Genomic DNA, 24401 nt, shown 5'->3' on the forward strand with positions numbered 1-24401 from the left:
ATACAGTCATGGACACATTCTTTGGGTTTCTATATGATATAAATCCTCCAGTGTTTCAAAAATGATGGATCAATGGCCAAAAGCTTTGCAAAAAATTTTATGTACAACCTCTCACTCGTATGAATTCCTAGTTGCCGAGTAGGGTGTGAACAACTATTGGAGACTGTCACCTATTTTATATTTATATCATTTCCGTGCTATCATATCTCTGGTGTGAAATAGTGTTGAACTACTGTGAAATAGGGTTGATTTATTTTTAAAGACACTGATGCAATGTTTTCATTGTAAAACTTCTCTCCAGTATAAAATCTATAATGTTTAGTAAGATGTGATCTTCAATATTAAAAGCTTTGCCATTCTTCAAATTTATACGACTTCTCTCTAGTGTGGGTTCTCTGGTGTCGAGTAAGTGATGGTTGTTGATTAAAATCTTTGCCACATTCTCTACATTTGTAGGGCTTGTCTCCAGTGCAGATTCTCAGGTGCCGAGTAAGTACTATTTTTTGATGAAAACTTTTGCCACATTCTTTACATTTGTAGGGCTTCTCTCCAGTGTGGATTTGCTGGTGCTATGTAAGTGATGATTTTTGACTGAAACTCTTGCCACACAATTTGCATTTATAGGGCTTCTCTCCAGTATGAATCCTGTTGTGGCGATCAAGATGTGACTATATATTAAAACTTTTGCCACACATTTTACATTTGTAGGGCTTCTCTCCAGTATGAATCCTAAAGTGACAATTAAGCTGTGAGATGGTATGAAAAGCTTTGCCACATTCTTTACATTTGTAGGGCTTCTCTCCAGTGTGGATTCGCTGGTGCTGAGTAAGTGATGATTTTTGACTGAAACTTTTGCCACACACTGTACATTTGTAGGGCTTCTCTCCAGTGTCGATTCTCAGGTGCGGAGTAAGTACTATTTTTTGATTAAAACTTTTGCCACACACTCTACATTTGTAGGGCTTCTCTCCAGTATGAATACTTTTGTGCCAATTACGCTGTGAGATGCTATTAAAAGCTTTGCCACATTCTTCACAGCTGTAGGGCTTCTCTCCAGTGTGAATTCGCTGGTGCTGAGTAAGTGATGATGTGTGATTAAAGTCTTGCCACACACTTTAGATTTGTAAGGCTTCTCTCCAGTATCAATCCTTTTGTGGAGATCAAGATTTGAGTTTCTATTAAAACTCATGCCACACACTTTACATTTGTAGGGCTTCTCACCAGTATGAATTCTGTGGTAATTTTTAGGCTTGATTTTTGACTGAAACCTTTGCAAAATTGTTTACATATGTAGGGCATCACTCCAGGGTGTGTCCACTGGTGACAAATAAGATTTGAGCTTTTATTAGAAGTTTTGTCACATTCTTTGCATTTGCATGGCATATCTCCTGCATGAACACTGTGATGTTGAGTAAAGTTCTTGAGTGCATTGCATTCTTCACATTGGTAGGTCTTCTCTGCAGAATAAATTTTTTGGTGTTGAGTAAGGGTTGAAAAACTTTTTAAGGCTTTCCCACACTTTTTGCATTTACAGGTCTCTCCTTCAGTATAAATCCTCTGATACTTAACAAGTTGTAACTTTTCACTAAAAGATTTTTCACATTCTTTAAATTTTTAGAATTTATCACTTTCATAGTATCTGTTGTGTTTAAAAATATATATCAAAGCATTTGCTTGCTCAATATCTTCTATACTTATAGGGCTCTTTTTCTCTATAAAGTTTCTTGTATTAAGCAAGCTCTGCACTGTGGTTAAGAGCCCTTTCACATATCTTATACTTGCAGGTTTTGTCTTGACAATGAATATTTTAATGAATACTAGTTTTTGATCACTAAAGCAAGACTTTCCTACATTTTTCATCTTGGTAAATTTCCTTTAGACAAGGACTAGGATTTCTCTACATTCATAATTTTTATCACCAATGTAAATATACTGGTCATTACTCAGGGTAGAGACATGGCTTATTGTATTATTTATAGCATTATCTATATAGTGCACTTTCCAGAAATCTGTTTCAGAATTGTCATTGAGCAATAGTGGGGAAGTAGAAACTTTTCCACAATTCTTAATATTATCCATTTGGGCACAAGGAGAAATTAATCTTTGTTTCAGAAAAAAATGGATATTTTATAAAGAAACTTCCAAATGGATCACTTTTAGAAATATCTTTTCTGTACAAATGTTTGACTGGAATTTTTAACCAGTGCTACTTTTATAATTGGCCAAGTTAAAAACTGATGCATGGACGATTTCAAATTTTCCACATTGCCTTTCAGTTCAAAAATGGCTGTGGATTTATTCTAAAAGACATATAAAACCCTCAGATATTAATTGCTTCTGGTGTCTTTTGACCGTAAAATTTTATCATAAATAGGGACTACTGATTGATTTTGTCTATTATAATACAATTTTTGAACTTTACTCTCACCTATATTTTCCCATTGTTTTCTTGGTTGTAAATAGTCAAAGTCACATTTTCCATATCTTCCCTCTCTCTCTTTTATTCCCTGCTTTGAGAAAATTTCTTGAGGATCATGAGAAGACATGGCTGTAATAAATAAAAATAACAAACATGTTTACTTACTGTACTGGGCTGAGTATATTTTGCAAACCTAAGAAATTACAGCAAAAATAACATCAGCAGGGGAGTGGATTATTAAATCAATGTCCATCATTACTGTAGAAATATATAAATCAAATAAAAATACACACAGAAAATTACTTTGAAGATTGTCCTAATCATCTTTGTGTTCACAGTATCCAAGATGAGTACATTACTATGGAGAGTAATATAGTAGAGAAAAATACATTGTGTTACACAAAGATTTTCCTCTTTCAGAATATATTTTCAAAATCTACTAACTTTCTTCTGTTTCATTAAAGATAAAAATATGAAACGTGAATATTTGGGGACTGTTCAAAAAGGTGTTCCTGCTTACCAACAGAAAAAAAACATGGCTAAATCAACTGTAGACGAAGTTATGAATCACTCAAAGGGAATAGTCAATTATCATTTAAAAGAAGTTTACTGAACTAAACCAACACACACACAAAAAAACAGAATAAAAGTTAGTCAAGAATTGTTAATAGTAATAATCAGAAAATGTATGTTGAAAGACTTTCTTTAGAAAACGTCGGAAAGAGTCAGGGGTGGTTGTACATAGCAACATAGGAGGTTGAGCTAGAGCATCAAAATTTGAAGGCCAAAGAAAGTAAAAAATGCAAAGTGCTAAATCACCCTTTAGTTCTCTTTCCAGTACTAATAAACACATCTCAGCAAATAGAAAAAATGAACATCCAAGCAGCTCAGTTTTCTCCAAGTTGTAAAGACTCAAAGTAGGTTTTAATCCAAGTTTTAAAACTCAGAATACTGAGCTTCCAAGAGAAAAAGTTGGGTCACCTAGAAATGTGTAACTATATAATTGTGAAATCCTTAGTCGAATCCTCACAACACAGGAAGGAATTCGAGTCTATCTATATTCAAGGGATGAAAGAATAAAATTATCAACCAAGACATTATATTCACAGCTACTACCTTTCAAAAGAGAAGGAAAATGAAAACTTTAAACATATAAAAATACACACACTATTCATCAACACTGGATCTGTTCTCCAAAAAGTACTAAAGGTAATCTTTCATTATAAAATGTAAGTGCACAGCATCATAAATCATATGAAATTTTAAATATTTCTTGGCAAAAACAATTCTATTTTATTGTAATGTTGGGTCATAAAACATGTAATTTTGCAATAGAATTTGAAAGAAAAAAGCATAACAACAATACTGTTAATAGGCATATATACCTGTAACAATGATATAATTTTAAAAGGACACATAAATATATTCAGTTTTTTAGTAAAGTGAAGTCAAATTGATACTCATACAAAGTAGGAGAAGGAGATTCTTCATTTTTAGAGATTTTCATTGGCAAATGCAAGAGTACAAAATTCTGATCAAAACAAAACTTGGATATCTGAATTAACTCTAAATATTGCAACTGCAGGTAGTCTACAGGATATGCTAAATCTAAGAACACACACATACTGAAAGCAAAGGGATATAATAATGACACATACAAAAGTGATCGAACAAAACCTGGGCTGTCTAAATTATACTACACAAAACACAGTTTAAGACAGTTATAGGACATAGGAGACGTTTTAAATTAAAAAAAAAACTTTGAAAAGAGGCAAAAAGAGAGAAAAGAACCCTTTCCCTAGGTTCTGAATTAAGAGTAAATACATTCACTACGTACTTCATACTTCCCAAACACACAAAGAAAACACTGAGAGTGTTGAATGAAAACAAAGAATCACTGTTATACTAAGAGACATCAATCCACACATACTGAAAAGGGAAATACAGTGAAGCAAAATGGTAAATGCAAAGCATAAGACTTTGAAAATATTTTGAAACTACTATAGACTTATAGAATCCCTGTTCTTAATCACAAGTGGGATATTATGCTGGTTAGATAAATTTTATGTATTAAAACAAATGTTACTAAATATTTGCGTGATAGTTATTTTGTAACCAACATGGAATAAATATTTGAAGTCAAAAGTGGTAGAGATTTTCAAAAATCCCTAAATATGTGTCACTTGATTGAACACACTTTTGCACGCTGTTGTTCAAAATTGAAAGATTAAATTTAAAGATGTTTATACTACTTAAAGTAAACTAGAGGCTCCATGTAGTATTTGTCAACCTCCTATTGTTAAAAAAAATTTGCAGAGAAATGTATCCTTTAAATTTTATAAATATCCCCCCAAATACAAATAAGACTATTTCCCTGCTAAAAAAATATATTAAAAGTTACAGCATTCAATTGTAAATGCAAACATGGAGTCAGGTAGACGGAGTTCTTAGTGAGTGTGCCAATAAGCCCTCACATCAATAGCAAATTAAAAACATTGCACACCAGTGTTGTTACATTGTTATTCAACAGAGCTATCATGGGGACACAAACCAAATATCCCTTGAAAAGAATGATGAGCCATATTGGAATATAGAAACTATAGAACTTTGAAGTCAAAGAATTCATTCTAATTATATATTTTACAAAATGTATGTATACTAGGTTAACTGATATGTCACAGAAAGAATTCTGCAGAATTCTATGAACATGACATCTCTAACTAAAAAAGAAGATTTCTGAAGAAAAGAGAATAGTTTTGTGATGAGATGACAGAAATGAGCCCTTGCTTTCTAGGCATTCTTTATTTTTTGAGATGTATACTTTGTAGAGATATATTGCATAATTTTGAATTAATGTCACTGAAATGTATATTTAAAATTTTGGAGACAGTAAGTTTTATTTTGTGGTTTTGATTACAATGAAAATTAAAAGATAAAGAGAATTGCAACACTTCTCAAAGCTACATTTCAAATAATGTGGTCTTTATCCTATAAATAAGAACAAGGTCCTCCATATACAAATGATGGGCATGCATGTAATCTCAGCTACTAGGATGTCTGAGGCAATTGAATAGCAAATTCAAGACATCCTCAATAACTTAGTGAGAACCTCTCTCCAAATATGAGTAAAAAGGAGCTTGGGGTGTAGTTCAGCATGAGAGTATCACTTTTATCAATCCCCATTACGCTTATAGATAGAAAACTTCAATTTCTACGTACATGGGCAGAATCAAAAGCCAATCAAGATAAAATACAAAAGTCATGGACAAAAGAGGCTTAATATTTATACAAGCAAAAGCACATATAATATTATTGGCAATACAAACAAGAATCATACATATCTTAGTTTGTGAAGCAATTAATTAATATGAGGAAACCCATTCCTTAACTTGGAACCTACTGTACACCATTAAAAAAAAAGAGAGAAAAAAACAACCAAATTGTAAATATCCACAAATGTATTATTTTACAAATCCTCTAACTCAAATTAAACTTACACCATCTCTCAAAACAGCAGTCTTTGTCCAACTTGACATTCATTCCATGGCAGATAACTTCACAGAAAATCCATTACACATATCAGAAAGAACACTGATAAGGAAATTTTAGTGAAAAAATGTACAAATAAGATTAGAGAAACTGACTTATGATAGTAATGTATTACAATGAGTGGACCTAGAGGTCTCCAGAAATGTGCAAAACTTTCCTGCAAATAATGGAAGAAGGGCTGGAGTTGTAGAGTAGTGTTAGAGAGCTGGTCTAGCATGTGAGAGGCCCTGGGTTCAATTCTCAGCACCTTATATGGATAAATAGGAAATTCACTAACACCTAAAAATATTTTTTAAATTATGGAGGAGCTGTCAGATAATATTGACACTCAAAAAGCAAGGGGAGTGTTTTGTTGTTAATTTGAATGTATGGAGAAAAAGCAGGATACTACATAATTTTAAAGCACAAAATACAGGACACGTTTTTCTATAATCACAAGAGAAAGAATTCAAAGCTTCTTAAAAAATATTTTCTGCTGGATAAGGTCTCAATGAACCTTTTTGAATTTGGGCTTCCTCCTCTACCTCAACTATGTCCTGTGCTATATGTGGGCCATAGGATTTGACATCAGTGCATTCCTCTAAGTCAACCATATGTCAAGTGAAAGATATATATCATGCCACCAAAGGAAAACATTAAGGATGAAAATAAACATCATTAACCTTATCTTGTCAGTACCAAGATCTACCCCATCTTCTTTATTGAAAGCATAAATGTGCAACACATTCTTGTGGAGAAGTTTCCAAAAGATATACTTCAAGGGAAGAAAACTAAATAATGATAATTAGGAATATTGAAGCAAAGTTATGCTCACCCACAAAGACTAGGTTGCTGTAGTTCTCCAACATCACTTCTCTATATAAATTCTGCTGAGCAGGATCCAGGCATTCCCATTCCTCCTTAGAGAAATCAATAGACACATCTCCGAATGTCAATGGCTCCTAAAATAAAAAATTGTTAGATCAATAGAACATGGACCAAACAATTATTCAGCTTTTAATACGAATTAAGAGTTAATAGAACTGACTGTCATGTTGGAGAGTGACTTTAATTATGTAATAAGATACTTTCCATTATCTAATTCAGAAGAAAATACATAAGTCTAAAAACAGTATTTATATTCCATATCAGAGTGTACTGAAGGATATATACCATAATCCAAGCAATGAATAAAAGCCCAACTCCTAAGTTTTCTGCAATCAGTGAATGTGAGATTTGGCAGAAATTCCAGATGCAAATCAGACTTGTCAAAGATATTCTCATAAGGTGATTGTGCACAAGGGAGACAAAAAGACTGGTAAAAAAGCTTTTGAAAACAGTCTGGTTCCTATTCTCTCTGCTTTCTATCCATGAGATAGATTGAGATCCCTAATACAATTAGTTTCCAGTATCATCCATGAAACATTCCCAATGTGTAAAATATTCATAAAATATTAATGTTTGGAGACAGGTAAAGTGACACTTCCACCTTGTGAAAAGACAAACTTGAATTATTTCAAGTTCTATAAGCAGTTCAATGAGTGAATAAATTTGGTACAATAGAACAAACAATGGGTTACAAAAGACTTCAAGGAGGAGAATAAAAATTCTTACAGGTAAACAGGAACATAGACACAACATATCAAAATCTCTTGGACACTATGAAAGCAGTACTAGGAGGAAACTTCATTGCACGGAGCTCATTCCTTAAAAGAATAAAAAGTCAGTAATTGAACTCATACTTCATCTCAAATCCCTAGAAGAACAAATCAACAGCAAATGCAGTAAGGCAAGAAATAATTGAAATTAGAACTGAAATTCAATTAAAAGAAACAATTAAACCTTGACAAAAAGTTGGTTCTCTGACAGACGCTATGCTAATGAAGACAAAGAGAAAATTCAAATTACCAGCATACATGATGAAAAAGGTAATATCCCAACAGACATTACAGAAATAGACAGGATATTTAGAAATTATCTTGAAAATGTATACCCCAATAAAACAGAAGACACTGAAGGCATCAACAAATTTCTTAAGTCATATGATATGCCCAGATTGAATCAGGAAGACATACACAATTTAAACAGACCAATATTAAATGATGAAATACAAGATGTCATCAGAAGCTTACCAACCAAGAAAGCCCAGGCCCAGATGGATACACTGCCGTGTTAAACAAGACCTTTGGAGAAGAAATTCAAAAATACCAATATTCTTCAATTTATTTTAGAAAATACAGAAAGAAGCAGCACTTCCAAACTCATTCAATGAGGCCAATATCACCCTGATCCACAAACCATGCAGGGACAAATGAAAGAAAGAAAACTTCAGGCCAATATCTCTAATGAATATAGATGAAAAAATTCTGAAAAAATTCTGCCAAACTAAATACAAAAACATATTAAAAATGTGGTGCACCAAGATCGAGTGGGGTTTGTGCAGGAATACAGCTTTTGTTCAACATATAGAAATCAATAAAGGTAATTCATCACATCAATAAACTTAAAAATAAGAATCATATGATCATCTCAAGAGATAAAGAAAAACCATTTGACAAAATGCAGCACCCTTTCATGTTCAAAAAATTAGTAAAGCGTGAGATAACAGGAACATACCTCAACATCATATTGGCTCTCTACATTAAGCCTAAGGCCAACATCATTTGAAAGGGAGAAAAACTGAAGGCATTCCCTCTAAAAACTGGAACAAGACCGGGGTGCTCTCTCTCACCATTTCTATTCAACATATTTCTTGAAACACTGGCCAGAGCAATTAGACAGACGAAAGAATTTAAAGGAATAACTAGAGGAAAAGACTTTAAATTAGCACTATTTGCAGACAATATGATTCTATAACTAGAAGACCCCAAAAGCAGCACCAGAAAACTTCTAGAACTAAAAAATGAATTCAACAAAGCAGCAGAATATAAAATTAACGCACATTAAAAAAGGCATTTCTGTATATCAGTGACAAACCATCAAGAAGGAAGTAAGAAAAACTACCCCATTTACAGTAACTTCAATAAAATAACACATAAGATACTTGGGAATCAACTTAACCAAAGAGGTGAAAGATCTATACAATGAAACCTACAGAACCCTAAAGAAAGAAATCAAATAAGACCTTAGAAGTTGGAAAGATCTACCTTACTCTTGCATAGGCAGAATTAATATTATAAAAACGACCATACAACCAAAAGCACTACACTGATTTAATGCAATTCTGATCAAAATCCCAGTGACATTTCTCATAGAAATAGAAAAAGCAATCATGAAATTCATCTGGAAAAATAAGAAGCCCAGAATAGCTAAAGCAATTATAAGCAGGTAGAACAAAGCAGGTGGTATTACTATATCAGACCTTAAAGTATTCTACAGAGCAATAGTAACAAAAACAGCATAGTATTGGCACTAAAACAAGCCAGTATACCAATGGTACAGAATAGAGGATACAGAGACTAACTCACCAAATTACAATTACCTTACATTAGACAAAGGTGCCAAGAACATGGATTGGAGAAAAGATAGCCTCTTCAACAAACTGTGCTGCGAAAACCGGAAATCCATTTTCAAAACAAATGAAATTAAAACCCTATCTCTCACCATGCACAAAACTCAACTCAAATTGGATCAAGGATCTAGGATTTAAACCAGAGACTCTGCATATAATACATGAAAAAGTAGGCCATAACCTTCATCACATGGGGCTAGGCAGCCCCAACTTTCTTAATAAGATGCCTATAGCACAAGAATTAAAACCAAGAATCAACAAATGGGATGGATTCAAACTAAAAAGTTTCTTCTCAGAAAAAAATCTGAGGTGAACAGAGAGCCTACATCCTGGGAATAGATTTTTACCCCTCACACATCAGATAGAGAACTGATATCTAGAATATAAAGAACTCTAAATGCTAAGCAACAAAAAAACCCAATAATCCAATCAACAAATTGGCCAAGAACCTGAACAGACACTTTTTACAAAATGATGTAGAATCAATCAACAAATTTTTTAAAAAAAGTTCATCATCTCCTGCAATTAGAGAAATGCAAATCAAAACCACTCTAAGATATCAACTCACTCCAGTCAGAATGGCAGCTATCATAAAGACAAACAACAAGTGTTGGCAAGGATGTGGGGGAAAAGGCACACTCATACACTGCTGGTGGGACTGCAAATTGGTGCAAACAACATGGAAAACCGTATAGAGTTTCCTTTGAAATCTGGGAATGAAAACACCATTTCACCCAGCTATTCCTCTTCTTCTACTATTCTCCAAGGACTTGAAAACCGCATACTATAGGGTCATAGCCTTGCCAATTTTTATAGCAGCACAATGCAGAATAGCAAACTATGGAGCCAAACCAGATGCCCTTCAGTGGATGAATGGATAAAAATATGGGGCATATATACACAACGCAATTTTACTCAGCAATAATAAAATCATGGCAATGGCAGGTAAATGGATGGTATTGGAGAAGTGAAGTTAGGCAAACCCCAAAAATAAATGTTGAATGGTTTCTCTGATATAAGGAGGCTGATTATAGTGGCGTAGGGAGGGGGAGCATGGGAGGAATAGATGAATTCTACAGAGGGCAGAGGGGTTGGAGGGGAGGGGAAGAGGCCGGGGATTAGCAGTGATTGTGGAATGTGATGACACCATTATCCAAAGTACATGTATGAAGACCCAAATTGGTGCCAACATGACTTATATACAGAGATATGAAAAAGTGTGATATATATGGGTATTAAGAGTTCCATTGTAGAAAGAAATGAGTACATATATAATGGCATAAAGTAGCATGAATATACTTTCTGTACAGACATATGAAAAATTGAGCTCTATGTGTGTAATAACAATTGTAATGCTTTCCATTGTTGTCGTGTATTTAAATAAAATAAATTTTTAAAAAAGAAAGGTATTGAAACCGATTGGGGAAACTATAAGCCTACATGGCTATATATCTTAAAAACACAGAGCTGGAAGGGAAGATGCATTAACAACATGAGAAACCAAGAAAGAGTGTGCCCCAAACAAACATGCTACATTATTAGAATCCATGGTCAGAATAGCAGGATAAATGGAAGAAGGTACATAATTTTTGTGAATTAAAGGATGATATGAGAGAAAATACAGGCAGCAAAGGATCATTTTGATAAAGAGCTAATAAGCAAATACAGAAAGCAAAAGATTCCTTCAATAAGGAAATAGAGATTTTGAAACAAAATCAAAATGAAAACAGAGACCCTTGAAATAAAGGAAACAGTAAACCAAATTAAGAACTCAATAGGAAGCATCTCCAACAGAATAAATCACTTGGAAGACAGAACCTCTGACACTGAAGGCAAAATATATAATCTTGAAAAAATAAAGTTGACCCCAGTGAAGATGGTAAGAAACCATGAGCAGAAGATTCAAGAATTGTGAGATAATATGAAAAGACCAAATTTACCAACCATTGGTATAGATGAAGTCATAGAGGTCTAAACTACAGAAATGGACAATCTATTCATTGAAATAATACCAAAAAATTTTCCAAACATGTAGTGTGAATTGGGAAATCAAATACAAGGACCATATAGGACACCAAATGAACAAGATCACTACAGGTCTACACCAACACAAATCATAATGAAAACACCTAGCATACAGGAGAAGCAGAGCATTTCAAAAGCCACAAGAGAAAGGAATCAAATTACATATGGGAAAACCAATCACGATCTCTGATTTCTGAACTGAGACGCTGAAATCTACAAGATCCTGCAACAATATAAACCAAGCTCTGAAAGAAATGGATGCCAACCAAGAATAATACCCAGCAAAATTAAATTTTGATTAGCAATTAGATTTTGATTCAGATGTTATTTTATGACAAAATAAAAACCTTCCATCATACACAAAATTAAAAGAATTTACAACCAGAAACCTGCACTACAGAACACCCTTGGCAAAATATTCCATGAGGAGGAAATGAACAACAATAAAAAAAATCAGAAAAAAGGTAGTATCACTCTAAAGGAAAAACCTATCAAAGAGAAACTGACTTAAACACCAAAAATAAACAAAAATAACTGGGAATATAAATGTTGTCTCAATAATAACCCTGAAAGTTTAGTTCCAACTCAGCAATCAAAAGACAAGCAGATTGGATTACAAAAAAGACCAAAATATGCTGACTCCAAGAGACTCATATCATAGAAAAAGACACTCCCACACTGAAGGTAACAGGTTGGAAGAAATATATCACTCAGGCTGGCGCTAGGGCTCAGTGGTAGAGCACTCGCCTAGCACATGTGAGGCCCTGTATTGGATCCTCAGCACCACATAAAACTAAATAATAAAGGTATTGTGTCAATATACAAAAAATAAATATTAAAAAACCTACCACTCACATGGACTGTGGAGGCAAGCAGGAGTTTCCATTCTTATATCAAATAATGTGGACTTCAAGTGAAAGTTAATCAAAAGGGATAAAGAAGGACAGTATAGACTGCTTAAAGGAACCATACACCAACAAGACAGAACAATTATAAATAGACACACCCAAAAAACAATGGAGCATCTATGTTCAAACAGACGCTTCTCAAGTTCAAGGGCCAAGTAGACCACAAGACAATGATTCTGGATGACTTTAACACATCTCTTTTACCACTGGATTGATATTCCAAACAATATCCAGACAGAAACTATAGAACACAATAATGCAATCAATAACTTAGATTTAACTGACATACATAGACTATTTCATCCTTCATCAGGTGAAGACACTTTCTTCTCAGCTGCAAATGGATCCTTCTCTAAAATAGACAATATATTATGCCAAAAAGCAACTCTAAGCAATACAGAAATGTAAAGAGAGTACCCTGCCTTCTATCAGATCATAATGGAATGAAATTAGAAATCAATGATAAAAATAGAAGCTACTCCTATACCTGGAGACTAAATAATATGCTAGTGAATGAACAATGGGTTGCAGAAAACATCAAAGAGGAGATTTAAAAATTCTTAGAGGTGAATGAGGACACAGATACAACATATCCAAATATCTGGGACACTATGAAAGCATTACTAAGAGGAAAGTTCAGTGCATGGAGTTTATTCCTTAAAAAAAAGAGAAAGTCCAATAAATGACCTAAAATTACATCTCAAAGCCCTAGGAAAAACAACTAATCAACACCAAAACAGTAAAGGACAGAATATAATTAAAATATGAGCTGAAATCAATGAAATTGGATCAAAAGAAGCAAATAAAAATTGACAAAGTGACTGGGAATGGGACCACCATTTGACCCAGCTATCCCACTCCCTGGTCTATACCTAAAGGACTTAAAAACAGCATACTACAGGAACACAGTCACAATGTTTTTAGCAGCACAATTCACAAGAGTTAAACTGTGGAGCCAACATAGAGGCACTTCAGTGGATGAATAGATAATGAAAACGTGGCATTTGTACGCAATGGAATATTACTCAGCAATGAAAGAAAATAAAATCATGGCATTTGCAGGAAAATGGATGGCATTGGAGAAGATAATGCTAAGTGAAGTTAGCCAAACACAAAATAACAAACACTGAATGTTTTCTCTGATATAAGGAGTCTGACTCATAGTGGGGTAGGAAGGTGGAGTATGGGAGGAATAGATGAATTCTATTTAGGGCAGAGTGGTGGGAAGAATATGGAGGGGAAAGGGATTAGCAAGGATGGTGGAATATAATAGACATCATTATCCAAAATACACATATGAACACACGAATTGATGTCAACCTACTTTATATACAGAGATATGAAAAGTGGTACTGTATATGTGTAATAAGAATTGTAATATATTCTGCCGCCATACATTTTAATTTTTTTTTTCAAATTTTCAAAATGAAAAGTTGGCTCTTTAAAAAACAAATACATTTGATAAAACCTTATCCATGCTACTGTAGAGAACGAGAGAAATACTCCAATTAGTAAATCCATAATGAAAAAGGAAATATCACCATGAACACTAGAGAAATACAGAAGATAATTAGAAATTATTTTGAAAATTTGTACTGTAACAAAACAGAAATTATTGAAGACATCAACCAATGTCTAGAATCATGTGACTTACCCAAACTGAGTAAGTTAAACTACACAGATCATTTTCAAGGAATGAAATAGAAGACACCATCAAAGCCTACCAACCAAAAATAAATAAATAAATAAATCCCAGGACTCAATGGATACAAGACCTTCAAAGAAGAACTAACACCAATACTCCTCAAATTATTCCATGAAATATTAAAAGAGGGAGCAATTCCAAACTCACTCTATAAGGCCAATATCTCCTTGATTCTAAAATCAGACAAACACAGAAAAGAAAGTGTACTTCAGACCAATACCTCTAAAAAGCTGCAACAGTTATTCTGAATAAAATTCTGGCAAATCAAATACGAAAATATATCAAAAAGATGTTTCATCATTATCAAGTGGGATTCTTCCCAGGGATGCAAAGTTGGCTCAACATATAGAAATCAATAAATGTAATACATCACATCAGTAGATTTAAAGATAAGAACCTTATGATCATCTCAACAAATGCAGGAAAAGCATTTGACAAAATACAGCACCCCTTCATGTTCAAAACACTACAAACACTAGGGATAACAAAAACTTACCTCAACATTTTATAGGCTCTCTATGCTAAGTCTCAGGCCAACATCATTCTAAATGGAGAGAAACTGAACGCATTCCCTCTAACATGAGAAACAAGAGGGGGGGGGCCCTCTCTCACCCCTTCTATTCAATATAGTTCTTGAAACACTGGCCAGAGCAATTAGACAGATGAAAGAAATTAAAAGAATATGTATAGAAAAAGAAGAATTTAAACTTGCACTATTTTCTGATAATATGATTCTGTACCTAGAAGATTCAAAAAACTCCACTATAAAACTTGTAGAACTAGAATTCAGCAAAGTAGCAGGATATAAAATAAATACCCACAAATCAAAGGCATTTCTGTATATCAGTGACAAATCCTCAGAGAGAGAAATGAGAAATACTACCCCATTCACAATATCCTCAAAAAATAAAAAGAAACATGGGAATCAACAAGAGGTGAAGGATCTATACAATGAAAACTACAAGACATTAAAGAGAAATGAAAGACCTTAGAAGATGGAAAGATTTAACTTGATCTTGAATAGGTAGAACTAATATTATCAAAATGGCCCTACTACCAAAAGTACTCTACAGATTTAATGCAATTCTAATGAAAATCCCAATGGCATTCCTCATAGGAATAAAAAAAGCAATCATAAAATTTATATGGAAAAATAAGAGACCCAGAATAGTTAAAGCCATCTTTAGCAGGAAAAGGGAGGCAGGCATCATTGCTATACCAGAGCTTAAACTATACTACAAAGCCACAGTAACAAAAACAGCATGGTACTGGCATCAAAACAGGCTGGTAGACCAATAGCCCAGAATAGAGGACACAGAGACCTACCCACAAACCACAATCATCTTATATTAGACAAAGGTGCTAAAAATATGCACTGGAAAAAAGATAGCATTTCAACAAATGGTGCTGGGAAAACTGGAAATCCATATGCAGCAAAATAAAATTGAATCCCTCTCTCTGACCATGCATAAAGGTTAACTCAAAATGGATCAAGGATCTAGGAATTAAACCAGAGACTCTCCAAATAGAAGAAAAGGTAGGCCCTAATCTCCATCATGTGGGATTAGGCCACAACTTCCTTAATAACACTCCTATAGCACAGGAATTAAAACCAAGTATCAACACATGGGATGGATTGTAACTAAAGATTTTTATTAAAAAAATCAATATAATAGAGAGCCTAGTTTATGGGAGCAATTTTTTACCCCTCATACATCAGATAGAGCACTAATCTCTAGGGTATATAAAGAACTCAAATGTCTTAACACCCCCCAAAAAAATCCAATCAATAAATTGGCCAAGGACCCGAACAGACAATTCTCAGAAGAGGATATACAATCAATCAACAATTATATGAAAAAAGGCTCATCATCTCTAGCAGTCAGAAAATTCAAATTAAAACCACTAAGATACCATCTCACTACAGTAAGAAGGGCAGCTAGTATAAAGACAAACAACAATAAGTGTTGGCGAGGATGTGGGGGAAAGGTACACTCATACATTGCTGGTGGGACTGCAAATTGGTGCAGCCAATTTAGAAATCAGTATGGAGATTCCTTGGAAATCTGGGAATGGAACCACCATTTGGCCCAACTATTTCTCTTCTCAGACTATACCAAAAACCTTAAAAACAGAACACTACAGGGACACAGAAGGGTCATTGTTTATAGCAGCACAATTCAGAATAGTAAACTATGGAGTCAACCTAGATGCCCTTCAGTGGATGACTGGATAGAAAAATGTGGCTTATATACACAATGGAATATTACTCATCATTAAAAAAGAACAAAATCATGGCACTTGCATGTAAATGGATGGAGTTGGAGAAGATAATGCTAAGTGAAGTTAGCCAATCCCCCCCCCCAAAAAAAATGCCAAGTGTTTTCTCTGACATAAGTAGGCTGACTCATAGTGGGTTAGGGAGGGGGAGCATGGGAGGAATAGAGGAATTCTAAATAGGACAGAGGGGTGGAAAGGAAAGGGAATGCACAGGGGATTAGCAAGGATAATGGAATGTGATGAACATCTTTATACAAAGTTCATGTATGAAGACTTGAATTCGGTGTCAACATACCTTATATACAAAGAGAGATAAAAATTGTGATATATATGTATATTAAGAGTCGTAATGCAAAAAAGTACATGTATAATGGCAAAAATTGATGTGAACATACTTTATATAGAGGAATATGAAAAAATTGTGCTCTATATGAAATAAGGATTATAATGCATTCCACTGTTGTCATGTATTTAAAAAAAATAAAAACCATAAAAAATCATGATCTAAAAACTTCTAGAAAGAAAGAAAGAAAGAAAGAAAGAAAGAAACAAACAAACAAACAAACAAACAAACAAACAACAAACTGTGATAGGATGCATTTGGTGCTACATACCTGATATATCCAGTGGTCTGGAGGCTGAGGCAGGGGGATCACAATTGTGAAGCTTACCCTAGCAACTGAGTGAAACCATGCCAAAATTTAAAAATAAATAGGCAGTAATAAATTTTAAAAATTAAGAAAAAATTAAATTTTTTAAATAAAAGTTTTAAAAGGACTGAGGATAGTGTTCAGTAATAGGGCACCCTGGTTCCAATCCCCAGTTTCACAAAAGGAAAAAACGAATGAAAAAAAGTCCTTTTCAAAGTTACAGAAAATATATCTTTAAATTTATACATTGTGTATATGAAAACAAAAATTCTATTCCTCAAATGAGTCCATTAAAGAGAACAAGGAGAAGTGACAGATGAAAGAAACCAATTGCCTCACCTTTAACCAAACTCTTCTAAGAAAGGAGAACAGAGATTACAAGAGAAACGCGGGCAAGAGCCGTCAACAGCCCCTTCAAATAGCAGGTATCTAAATGTCCCTTCATCACAAAGCAATCAATGTCTTAAGAAAGGAGGGACTGCACCATAAAGTCACATTGAACAAAAATTGAGACACTGTTGAAGAATATGTGGGGTTATCATGAAGGTCCACAGAAACAGATGTGGACCCGACAGCACCTGTCCATATGGGGACACAGAATGCTCTTCCAGAGCCGAGACCCAGGGCCTGGTGACAGAGAATGTCCATTTGGTAATAGATAAATTATAAACTATGGGAAATAACCATTTCTGGCAAACAGCCACATTTTGTTTGCCATATTGCATAGAGTTTGACAAATACTATGAAACACCATGTCAGTTTTATATAGCTGTCACATACATGTCACATTTCACATATAAGCATACTTAAATAGTACATCTGCAGAATTTGAAAAAAATAGAAATTCAGATAAGCACATAAAAGACTGAATTACACATCCTGGGTATAGATGATAGGATTCCTCATTATAAAGAGGACGGCTTCCCTCATGTTCATCTAGGATAACACCCCATCAAAATTTCACCATGGTTTCCTTTTCATTGAAGAAGGGACCAAAGCAAACAGTTTGAAAATTCTCCTGGAATGATGGATTGGTATGAAATTAGCCAAAAATTCTGAACTCTAAGAGCAGAAGCAGGAGCTATCATTACCAGGCACTAATGCATATTATAAAATCATCATATTGCAGTAATTTGAGGACCAAAAAATATCACAATGCAGAAATTTCATAGATGACCTCATATGTATGTAAATGTCATTTTTATTATGAAGTGCAAGGAAAAGGCCTAGATAAATGCCACCATCTCCAGCAGAGGATTTGATGTGAATAAACAAGCCAACCCAACGTGAAGGGAGGTGTGGGAAATGGAGGCGCAGAGCACTGGTAGGGCTTGGGGGCAGGATGTGCGTGGTACTGGATTACACTTCAGCATCCCAAGGGAGCACATATTGAGGAGGATTATGTTTCAAAATTACACCAGAATAGGAGGCTCCTGGATTCTCTTCACACATGGATACACCCAATAAACACCTACTTCTGTTTTGAGTCCCTCTTATATAAAGTTATACATGGACTGAGAGACCTATGCATTGGACCATTCAGAAAATCTCTACCATCCAAAGGGCAGGCAAATTTGGGGGACACGTGGGCATTAGTCCTGCCTTGAGCAATGTGCCACATAATTGGGACAGAATACCTCCATCCAGTGGCACCCAGAGTGGAGGCAGACTGAATTGGGGTCACAAATGGAGCACATTGAACACTAAAAGACTTGTAGCTGGAAAAGCAATTCATCTGGTGCTCATAGAAGAAAGAGCTGGATATACACAAGTATCAGGATGAGAGAAAAAGGAGTGCTTTTCTATGGGTGTGGAGGGTCATGCACTTTATCCATGGGACCAGGACAGAAGGGGAGTGAGGTCTCAAGGTTCGCAGTTTATCCCTAGAAGGGATTTGCAACATGATCTGCAAACTGTGGTTGCTAACAGTTGAGCTCTTCCCTAGCCATTCCCTAAGGGTAGACAGGAAAAATGCAGTCCACCCAGCAGCCCTGCCTGAGCCCTCTCCCCACTACCTCAGTAATAACTCCAGGTCTAACCAGTTCTTTCTGGAAGGAGTATGTCCAGACACTCAGGGTCCCAACATTTTCCCCTTCTCATGGACTCCATCCTAACCCACCAAGCTCTGGGAGCAATGGCAACTGTGCATGTGCACATCTCCCTGAATCACAAAGAAGGGGCTTCACATTGGTGTCTGAGTATTTCCATGTGCTACAATCCACACCAGGAGTGCAGCAAAAGGGCCAAAACCGTATTTCTTTCTAGAATAGGCTCACACCACCTTCCTGGAGTGAGCACAGGCAGCCTGGGTTCTAACCAATTGCATCAGGAATTCAGTCACCAGCCAAGTAGGAGACCTTCTGCAGCCCGACTCCAGCTGTGGGAAAGGCTCCTATCAAATAGGTGAAGGAACTAGTCCTCCAACGATGTGGGTATGGAGAAAGAGACCTGCTCACATGGGGCTAGAATATCAGTTTAGTGCAGCCATTTTAAAAAATAGAATGGAGTTCTTTAACAGCTAACAACCACTCTGGACGCATTTCCAAAGGAACTTGAACCAGTGTGTTCATAAATGGCTGCATGCCCATCGCTGTTCCAGGATCCACAGAAGTCAGGACAGGGAACTTGTGAAGTGGCTTCTGGATAAGGAGACTCCTCCCAGCCGCAGGGCAGTCACCTGCTCCCCTGAGAAACTACTTCCCCTAAATGCACCTGTTCATAAGTCCACAGGTGGCTGATATGTACCAGACCCTCAGGAGACCTCAGATGTGCCAGGTATGGGATCCCTGTGTCAGGCAGAGACAAAAGAGGACCAGGAAAATATCACAGAGGGCATGAGACCCCTAGGAAATGCAGTCCACAGGGGGTCACTCAGCCCAAAGACATTCTGACAAGGTGTCTGGCCTGGGAGAGGAGGGGAAAATACACATGCACACACACATGCACACACACACACACACACACACACATATTTGCACTGGAAAGGGGAAAGGGGACTTGAATTTAAGGGATTCATTGATACATGTGTGCAGGTTTCGTCTGGGAGATGGGGTTCTGGATCTGACATTTTGCTTCCATTATATTTAGAACATTCAGGGGGAACCAGGCAAAAGGGCACACACTTGTAATCCCAGCCAGTTAGGAGACTGAGGCCCAAGTTCAAGACCAGTCTCAGCCTCTGTCTCAGGATAAATGATAAAAAGTAGGAGGGATGTAGCTCAGTGGGAAAGGGGCTCTGCGTTCAATACACTATGCCCCATGTCCCCTCGCCAAAAGAAAGAAAATCTCAGGGGGAAGAAAAACCTGAGACCCCTGCAGATCCCAGCCCCCTTGGGTAGGAAAGAGCCCACAGAGTTGTGGTTCTCACGTTCCCAACACTCTGAAATCCACCACAGAAGAAATTCAGGGAGGAGACTTGAGCTGCCAATTTGCACAGGAGATACCCATGTGTTCAATAATGAGAATAAAAAGAGTCCAAAATCTTTAAAACCTGAGAAATGTGAAATAAACGCCTATCAGAGAGAAAATTAAACAGTATCAATGAAGATAGGAAACAAAAGAATTCTAATAAACTCAAAGAATTTAAGTGCTTCTTAATTATTTGTGGAAAGTGTTTTGCCATTAAAGACACGATAGCCCCCCCACAGGGACTTGCTGAAATCAGTTCATAGGACCAGGATAATACATTAATAGTCATGGGATATTCAGATTAAAAATAGTGTAAAATACCATGGCTAAGTTTTACACGGGTGCCATATGCATGTGGTATTATGTATAAATATGATGCAGTAATAAACAATCCAGCATGATTTACTCTTAATGGAAACGCCCAGTCTTAAAATTCATCCACAAAGTTATATATGTAAACTTAACCAAGAAACTTTTGAATTATAAGAGCAAAAATTGTAAGAGAAAAATAATAAGAAGAAGTTATTAACTAACACGTGCATTATGAAGCTGTACTGTTACAATTGTCATCAAGGAATCATGACGTCAACAGAGTCCACCCTGGAAACCACATGGTTGTAAAAACCATACACTTAATTGCAACGGAAAAGTCATTATCAATCCAACCCTAACCAGGCCAATCTCAGCAACTTAGCTAGACCAGCGGGCAGAATAAAAACTAAAAACTACCAGGGAGAGAGCTCAGTGGTAAAGCACCCTTCTGTTAACTACCAAAACACAACCACCACCAAAATAAATAAATAAATAAATAAACTGCACTAAACTAGCTTAGGAATAGGCAAGGTCCCTGTTCACCACAGCTTCCCTCCTGCAGAAAAATGGTGTTTGGAAATTTGATTTTTTTTGGGGGGAGTGGGGGTGCTGGCCATTGAACTCAGGTGCGCTCGACCACTGAGCCCTATCCTCAGCCCTATTTTGCATTTGATTTCGAGGCAGGGTCTCCCTGAGTCTCTAAGTGCCTCACCCACTTGCGGAGGCTGGCCTTGACCTCACAGTTCTCCTGCATCAGCCCCCACCCCCAGCCACCTGGATGACAGGTGTGCGCCATCCCCAGGCTCAGAGATTGGAGTCTTCGAGTGGTCCAACCTGTCAATCACCACAGCCAGGAAGACGCCTAGCAGCCTTGCTCACCTGCCAGATAGATAGGACTTCAGCAGGGACTGAGGCTGCCCAGGGGATGGGGAGCCTGCGAGGGGTCTCCGCCACTGTCACGCTCCACACCAGGCTGACCAGGGGGACTGATGGACGCTGTCCACAATGGGTTCAGGCCTGTGGTCTCAGGGAGAGCCCGAAGTCAGGGTCAGCCAAATGGGGTTCCCATCACAGCTGGTCCTACCAGACGGCCTCCCTGCCCGACCTCCCTCCGGAGCCTCCCTGTCCAGGCACCAGGTGCCACTGCACACTCACCATTTTCTGGTGCCCAGCAGCCAAGCCTGGACTGGTGAGCTTTAGCCCATGCATGGCAGGGCCACCAGGGATCCTGGGCATGAGCGAAGCCTGGAGTCCAACTGCAGGAACCTGAGAAGAACCGCCTACCTCAGAGAAATAAATCCCATTCCAAGCGCGGAGGCCCGCCCCCTGCTGCTGGATACGCTCAGGATTGGACAGCGCTCAGCACAGGGGCTTCTGAATGGACAGGGAATCAGTCAGTCTCCGCTCTCCCCAGCCTGAACCCAGGGAGCCTTCTTTTTGAGTGACAAGGGGGTGATATCTGCTCCAGGCAGAGGAAACAAGAATGGCAGGGTTTGGGTGCAACTTTTCTCTTTTTTTTTTTTCCCTTTTGAGGTCTCGGCATTGAGTCAGGGTTAGGGTGACCAGAATTCTAAGTTCTGTTGGGTTTTGACGTTAGGAAATTGAAGTCATTTCTTGACAGTTTCATCACCTGGACCTCCTCCTATACTAAGACCACCCAGAGCGTCTTCGGGTGCTGACTTGTCCTCTGTTCGTCTGTGCAAAATTCTCCAAGCAGAATTGGCCTTTCCTCCCTTGGGAACTGCCCAGTGGTGGAGGCTCTCAACTGGGCCTGGCAGGCTCCAACCAGGTTGGCAGCATTAGAGCTGACTTTCCTCCAGCTGTGTTGAATCTGCATCTCCAGCCCACGTTGAGGCTGGAGGCAGAGTAAGGAGATGAGCACAGAAGAGACCTGGAGACCCTGTAAACCCCAGATGCACCTGGGCTCCCTCACTCTCTGGCGAACTGGGGGTTGAATTCAGAGGACTCAAACTCTGAGCCCCTTCCCCTGCCCTAGTTTGAATTTTGTTTAGAGACAGGGTCTGACTGACTTGCTTAGCACATTGCTTTTGCTGAGGCTGGCTTTGAATTCCCCATCCTCCTGCCTCAGCCTCTCCAGCCACTGTAATGACAGGAATATGCCACTTTTTTTTCTTTTTGAGAGAAATACCTGTGGTGGCCACAGGATAACAGCCTTGCACAGATCAAGGCCACCCTGGGTGATTTCCTTAGTTCCTGCCAGTCCCCTGGATCTCAGGCAATGGGATCCTGCCTCCTCCTAAAACCAGAGAACCCCTGCCCAGGTGTGCATCCTAAGTATCAGCTGAATACTCTGCACTTAACAAGAAAAAATAAATAGAAAAAAAGACAGACCTTACCTGCTTGTCATGATGCAAACAAAGCTGATGTTTTTCCAAAGAGAGCTCTGGTCTTGTCTCCCCAATTCAGGGATGCAAAAAGTCACATAATACAGTGAAGACTTCTCGTTACGGGGGGCTGCAGGGTCTGTCTCTTAATGAAAAACAATTTGGGTTTCATTGGGAGTCCAGGAAAGCCAATTCCAGGTTTTCCTAATTTGGTAAATAACTCCATAGATTCGAATGCACCCTGCTCCTCTCTGCCTTAATTAATCATGGATGCCTCGAGGTTACCTGCCCCCTGGGACCCCAGCTCCTGTAGATGAAAGATGGGGGGGCGTCCTTTGTTCTCCATGCATCACCCTGAACCTCCACCTTCCCTTCAGACTCCAACACCTTCAGCAGCATCCAATGGGGGAGCTATTTAGAAAATTGTGTAATGTACCTAAAGACATTTCCTTATCCGATTGTGATGCTATCAATTTGGTCCTATGGACCTGTTTAGTATGTTTTATGTTTTTTTCTATTTTATTGGTTCTTCTTAGTTATACATGACCATAGAGTCCATTGGGGTAAAATTATCCAAACATAAAATATACCTTATTCCCCTTAGGACCCCATTCATGTGGGTGAGCATGACTGTATTCTGGATAAATGCCATTTTAACTTGAGTGAAAGGGAATCTCAGTGCAGTTTTAACTTGCATTCCCCTAATTGCTAGATACATTGCCTTTTCAGTATTTATTTTTTAAAATATATTTTCTAGTTGGAGTTGGACCCAATACCTTTAATCTATCCATGTATTTTTCTGTGGTGCTGAGGATGGAACCCAGTACCTTGCACGTGCTAGGTGAGCACTCTATGGCTGAGCCCCAGTCCCAGCCCCCATTTTCAGTATTTTTTACTTTTGTTTCTCAGTAACAGCAGCCCAGGTCTTTGGGGAACCAGTTTTGCTGCATTTGTGAATTGGTAACATTTCTCTTGAAGAAAGACTGAGAAGGTCAAGGCACATGCCCAGTATCCAGGGATGAGAAGTACATGGTTGTCTTGTCCATGATGAGGAGAAGATTATGTGGGTGAAACGAGGGAAAGAGCTGGGGACACCTTGGGCCAGAAACTCTCCTTCCCCCATGAGGGAAATTATTCTTGCTTTTAGTTTTCTTAACCCAAATGAGAGATTTTCCTAAGCTACCAGTGCCACTAAATATACGTCCCTAGATGGAGCTCAGAGGCAAAGAAAAGTGAATAACCAACCCAGTGGTTCCAATAACCAACAAGCTAGACCTTGGGCTACTTGGGGGCAAAATACTGGGTTTTAT

At 37.4% G+C, this 24401-nt stretch overlaps 1 pseudogene; it reads right to left on the reverse strand.

Annotated features, from left to right (window-relative positions):
* Nucleotides 1-341: 341 nt before the first annotated feature.
* On the reverse strand, nt 342-21982 carry LOC144250631 (uncharacterized; annotated as a pseudogene).
* Nucleotides 21983-24401: the final 2419 nt, after the last annotated feature.

Source organism: Urocitellus parryii, chromosome 16, assembly GCF_045843805.1.
Source record: "Urocitellus parryii isolate mUroPar1 chromosome 16, mUroPar1.hap1, whole genome shotgun sequence".
Classification (NCBI taxonomy): Eukaryota; Metazoa; Chordata; class Mammalia; order Rodentia; family Sciuridae; genus Urocitellus; species Urocitellus parryii.